We start from the raw sequence: 6,122 nt of genomic DNA, 5'->3' as shown, positions 1-6,122 counted from the left end.
AGGCAAGCGCTCATTTTCTGGGCAGCCGCTATGCCACCGAGTGACAACATTTTTTTCTTCTCACCATCTGCAAAGCTGGAAAGAATGTTCCATTTCTGATGAAAATTTTAATTGTGAAATGTCTTTTTGACCAAAAAGACACAGAACAGATTTTGAACAAAAAAGAAGGATGTCCTTTTCAGCCGGCCCTCTCGGAGGGTCTCCTGTTGGCGTAGCTTTATTTCATATATTGCAAAAATACGTATGGGGAAAATGTGGCGCAAGCCAGTTCCATATTCGGTTCTCTGTGAATACACGTCCTGGAAAGCGAGGTTTGCTGCCAGTCGGCAAAAGGCAGCCTTCGTAACGGGATCCAAACTGTTTCCTCACGCGGTTTCGACAAAAGACGTCCTATTAGATTTCTATTACTGGCTCCGTTTCAGCAAACGCGCTTGGAGTTGGGTTTAATTAGAAGCTGCTAACCGCGGTTGAAAGGCAGCCTGGTTTAAACGGCTTTCGGCGATCTTGGGAAATGTTGTGCATTGTTCTGGTTTTTCCCTTTGATAATTAACTAGCCCGAGTCATACAGTTTTATTGATAATGATTCTTATTTGCCACATGCGCTCGAAGCATCGAGCGGCGCTTTTCCTGCCGCAGGGGGATGGCCGCCGCGGCGGAGGGGCTGAGCTCCGGGGCTCTGCTCCGAGCCTTTGCCACGCAGGGGCTCGCCAACGCTGCAGAGGAAATATTTGGGGCTGCCCTGTCTCTTTTTCTCTGTCTTGCCTCTTGGACTGCTTCTTTTTAGGCGTGATTTCCCTGTGGTAGACATCCTTTTGGCGTGGAGAGCCACCTCCTAACCAAAGCGAGACATCCTGCTCAGTAACTGGTGGTGGCGCTGGGTTTGTCAGGCGTTACACTTGAGGCATGTCTTGCGGGAAGACGAGCAGCTTTGTGTACATTCATTTTCCACTTGCATAATAGGTACAGCCCCCTGACTGACCTTGTTTCAAAATACAACGAGTTAGGAGAGCTGCCAGCCAGACTGCAGACTTCAAGGACCGATGCCCAGGTCGGCAGCACCCGTCTGTGGGATTTCCAGATGACGACCCATCAGAGGATGTTTTACGGACAAGAACCCTGCTGGGATTCGGCGCGGGGTCAAAGATTGCCGCGAGCTCCCCGCAGCGCAGAGCAAAGCTGGCCTCTGCTGCCGACGTACCGGCTCTGTTACGAAGGGGGACGTCAAGGTGAGACGCGACTCCAGCAGGTCTCCGGGGCCGTTGCAGTGGGCTGCGGAGGTCGGCGTTGTGCAGCTCTTAAAATAGAACGTGCGGAAGGGGCCGACCTCGAGCTGAAGGACGCATTGAAGTGCTGCTGACCTTGTCATCAAGCCTTAAGATGAAATATCTCCCCAGATGAGTTCTGTTTATGATGTTCTCAGACTGTTTAAATAGCGGTGCGGTGGCAAGCCGTGGCTGTGATTTAGAGCCGTGATGGCAGAGGGTATCCTCCGGTGATCCGGCAGAACGGTCGCTCTGCGCGGGCGAGCCGAGGGACCGCGGTGCTGGGGACCTTCCCCTGCAGCCGTTTTATTGCCGCTTTGGCCAGCGGAGCACTCGCTTCGCCTTCAGACACGGAGTCACCCAGACACGTCGCGCTGAGGGGAGGTGGGGCGGCAGGGAGCAGATGAGTTGCACGTGGATGTTTGTATTTCCACATATTGCGGCTCCGTTGAGCTGTCAAAGGCCCCATGGCTACTGGTGACACGTGCATTCACCCCTTTATTCTCTGGTTAGTAAGATGTAAGAGGGGATCTATGGCCATGGGGATGCGGTGAATCAGTTCTGGGGAAAGCTAATTCGCTAAAGAAGAAACCGTAGGTGGGACGAAGCGGTGCGGGGATGGTGCGACGCTCTGAAAGGCTTCCCCAGACTCTATGTTATTCCTTGCTGTTCTTCGCTTCTCGGCCCTCTCCCAGCGTCCTGGTTGAAGGACACCTTTGAAATGAGGGATGAGCTATAATGAGAAAAGAGACGCAAATTAATCAAAGATGACACTAGAAATGATGTGAAACATAATTTCTTTGGCATAGTGTTCAGACATAAGGGCGTGTATATATATATATATGTGCGTGTGTACGCAGGCGCGCGTACACGAGCTGTCGTTGCTCATGGCTTGTGACGCTGGTGAAGGACTACACAAATAGGAGAACTAATAACCCCTAAACAGAGGTGCGGGGTGACCTTCAGTTAGGGCTCTGGAGTCGGATTCAGAAGTCGGGGGCGCGCTTGTTGGCTCTCTCTCAATTTTCCTTTGTGATTTCAGGTAAAGCCTTGAGCCTCGCCGGGGCGGCAGCAGGTCCCCACCGAGCCACGACGCCTTGTCCCGAGGAGCCGATGAGTGATGGCGAGACGAGCCGGCGGGGGGAGAGGGGGAGAAGGGAAATTAAATGTTGCTGTCATCTTTTTGTCTGAGAGAGACGTCGCTGAGCGGTGCTGCTGGCACCGGCTGAAGATCAGTCCCCGGCTTTACAACACACAGGGGCAATTAAGTTTTACACAGCGCCTCGCGTTCCGTAGTAAAATTCAGTGTCACCCTGAGATCTGCCGGAGTCCGGCGCGCTCGCGGTCGGCTGCAACGCCGGGGCTGCCTGCTCGCCGGCGGAGGAGCGATGCCAGTATTTCCCTGGGGAAGCACCTGGCAGACGTCATTCCTGAAGCCGGTTTGCAGCTCCGGTGCGGCAGCTGGCCGCTCTGGCCGCGGGCAGCGAGGGGCCGCGGTTGGGGTTTTCCCCTGGTCGGCTGCAGTTGGGCAGAGCGGCACGGGGACAGCGTGGTGTCCCCCGCAGACGCCCCAGACGGTCCCTGCGGCACGGCACGCCGGTGCCCAGCACCGGGCAAGGATGGGTGCTGGCTGCCCGGGACACGGACGGCGGCAATTTCCCTTCGCAGTTTCCCGGCGGCGCAGGGTTGTAGCGATGCTGCGTGGCCACACGCTCGCTCTGCCAGATTTCTCTGAACGAACGCTACGTTACATGTCACAAGCAAGGTTACTGAATGTTTTTTTAACTAAAAGCATGCAATGTGTAGGGTTTAAGTTGTTTAATGAAGCATGATAATTGAATGGTAATAGCTGTTCTTTGAAAGTCCTGAAAACAGATGGAATTCTGTTAGGATCAATGTATTGTTTACGGGGAACTAATCTATCTCTGAAAGCAGCTGGTGATTCGTTCTTGTTGTTTTATGAAATTAGAAAATATTGCTATTTCTGAAGCACATTTATAAAACTTGCTCTCTACTTTTAAAGAGTGGGCTTAAGGGCATTTACTGCAATTCACATTTATCAAACAACGCACATGTGGCTGCATTACAAAACCAACTTCAATTAAAAACAGATTTGAGAAGTAATGTGCTATGTAGGCTGTAAAGCTCTAGTGGAAGGAAAATGTACCTGGTTAAAGGATCAAATGCGGCTCTTAAAACCGGTGGTATTTCCGCCTGTAATACAGTTGTATTCCCGTAAAACCTTTTGTTGGCATGATGCTGGTCATGGAGATGACCGCCAAAGTCATTCTGCCAGTGACTTTGCAGAATTTGGTCTGCTTATATGTACGGAGCAGTGTGTGAGTAACGAAGCAAGAATGTGCATTTTTTAATGAACATTCAGACAAAATCTATATCTAAACAGGAAATCAACGTTCGGGTCATAAGGTGTGACAGGACAACGGGAATCTTAAATCCCACGGGAGATAAAAAATAAAAGGAGCAGTGACCACTGGGATGTATTTCAGGAGTTTTCTTCAGGTACTGCGCTTCAGGCGGTGTGTCTTAAAACCCCCTCGCCGTTGTACGTTACCAAGATCCACTCCGAGCTCTGACGTGGCCAGCTGACTTCTGTGAAGAGTAAAATGAAAATGTTGTCGTGGATTAGGGAAAGCAAAACAAGCCGGTGCCTTTCAGCGTGAGGCTGTGACATGTCAGAACTGGCAAAATATTTCCCTGCGCAAGTTATTAAAAATGAGGAAATTGTATGCGGTGTAAAGTTGGATCTTGATTGATTGTGTATGCTTAGAGCTAAGTCAGGTCAGTCCAAGGCACTGCATTAAAAAGCAGCGCCTTGACAGGAGCTGCACAGGCTGCTAACATGCTCCAAACTATTTTCACTACTTTGCTAAAATAAATACCTCAGTCCTGCCAAAACGTATTAAAGGCAAAATGAGTCACCACGAAGGCAAACGAAAAGAAAGCTCCCTCGCGGGAGGCGAGCAATGCTCTCGATGCAGACCCACGTGGAAGGACGTGAGGGGCGCAGGCAGCGGGTCTGCAGGCCGGGGAGACCCCCGCCGCGGGAGAGCTCTGCAGTGGTGCTCTGGCGAGGAAGGAGATGTGTCCTTCTCGGTAACCCGGGCACCCCTGCAACTGCCCGGCACAGGCGGCTGTGGGGACCAGACATGTGGGGTGGGTGGGAAATGACAAGGGGTGAGGTTCTTCAAAGGGGTGAGGTCCTTCGGGGGGGGTGAGGTCCTTCAAAGGGGTGAGGTCCTTCAAAGGGGTGAGGTCCTTCAAAGGGGTGAGGTCCTTCAAAGGGGGTGAGGTCCTTCAAGGGGGGTGAGGTCCTTCAAGGGGGGGTGAGGTCCTTCAAAGGGGTGAGGTCCTTCAAGGGGGGGTGAGGTCCTTCAAAGGGGTGAGGTCCTTCAAGGGGGGGTGAGGTCCTTCAAGGGGGGTGAGGTCCTTCAAGGGAGGGTGAGGTCCTTCAAAGGGGTGAGGTCCTTCAAGGGGGGTGAGGTCCTTCAAAGGGGTGAGGTCCTTCAAGGGGGGGTGAGGTTCTTCAAAGGGGTGAGGTCCTTCAAGGGGGGTGAGGTTCTTCAAAGGGGTGAGGTCCTTCAAGGGGGGTGAGGTTCTTCAAAGGGGTGAGGTCCTTCAAGGGGATGGAGTGGTGGTGTGTACTGGGCTTCAGTCTGGGACTGGCTAAGCTGGGAAGACTGGTTCAAGCTGATGATGTCCGTGTGCCCAGGTCTTAGATGTGTTTCCTAAGGGATTGTTGCAGCATGGGAGATGTCGTAAAATAGCTCTTTCTCAGACTGGATATTAGTGAAAGCATCCAACGCCTGGGATGGTCCAGAGTCTCTGTGACAGCTGATGTTGCCTCCCCCTAAATTCCATTTTTGGATGGTGTTTGGGGAATTTTCCACCCGGTTCCTGTGCTAGGTGTTCACCCCATGGGCAGTGGATGGCTGTGGGTCTGAGTGCTGTGTGGAGGTGAGGTGGCAAAACTTTTGAGCTTTCTCCTTCCCAGGTCAATGTGCTGGGTTGTTTATGGCATTTTTTTTCTTTTTTTTTTTTTTTCCTTTTACTTGGTTTAGGCATCTGTGGCAAAATAATCCCTGTTTTAAAGTTTCTTGAATTCGCATCAGCTGCAACTCCTATGGGCAAATCACGTGCGTGTGCATATGGAGGTGTAACAAATAATAGAAGTATTGAGACCAGGCAACGGGCTCGTCATTCACTCGGGCAGGGACCAGGGTCAGTCGTGTCTGTCTGACCCCCCAATGTACGTACCATGTACGTACCATGTACGCACCATGTATGTACCATGTACGTACCATGTATGCACCATGTACGCACCATGTACGTACCATGTACGCACCATGTACGTACCATGTATGCACCATGTACGTACCATGTATGCACCATGTACGTACCATGTATGTACCATGTATGTACCTTGTACGTACCATGTATGTACCATGTATGTACATGTCCCTCGTGGGAAGGCCTGTCAGGATCTCCAGCCCGTGGCTGCTCCAGCAGCGAGCAGGGTGCGGGCAGGTGTGCAGGCAGGGGTGCAGGCAGGGGTGTGGGCAGGGGTGCGGGCAGGGGCAGGATGGATCCCATGTCCAGGGCTGGCGGGTGCCCAGCTATCGGCTCGCGGAGCAGCTTCCCACCCGGTTGGGTCTGACGACTGCAGGGCAGGGAAGAGCCCGATGAGGTGGAATGGCTTCAACAGCCTTCATCCCTGAGTGACGGGGAAAGAAAAAAAAAAAAAAAAAACCTCGTTTTTAGAAAACCTGATGAGCAGGAATGAGCTAGGGGTATGTGTCTGCAATGAGACTAAATCTGAAGTAACTATAAATACCTACGAGG

At 52.0% G+C, this 6,122-nt stretch overlaps 1 long non-coding RNA gene across 1 annotated transcript; it reads left to right on the top strand.

The window, feature by feature from the left end:
* The first annotated feature begins 1,028 nt into the window (after positions 1-1,028).
* On the top strand, positions 1,029-4,004 carry LOC129215140 (uncharacterized). The gene is made up of 2 exons (XR_008579917.1): positions 1,029-1,226; positions 2,305-4,004. It is a non-coding gene; the product is annotated as an uncharacterized LOC129215140 (long non-coding RNA).
* The last annotated feature ends 2,118 nt before the right edge of the window (positions 4,005-6,122 follow it).

This window comes from Grus americana, chromosome 19, assembly GCF_028858705.1.
Source record: "Grus americana isolate bGruAme1 chromosome 19, bGruAme1.mat, whole genome shotgun sequence".
Lineage (NCBI taxonomy): Eukaryota > Metazoa > Chordata > Aves > Gruiformes > Gruidae > Grus > Grus americana.
This window is presented reverse-complemented; position numbering and strand designations above follow the sequence as displayed.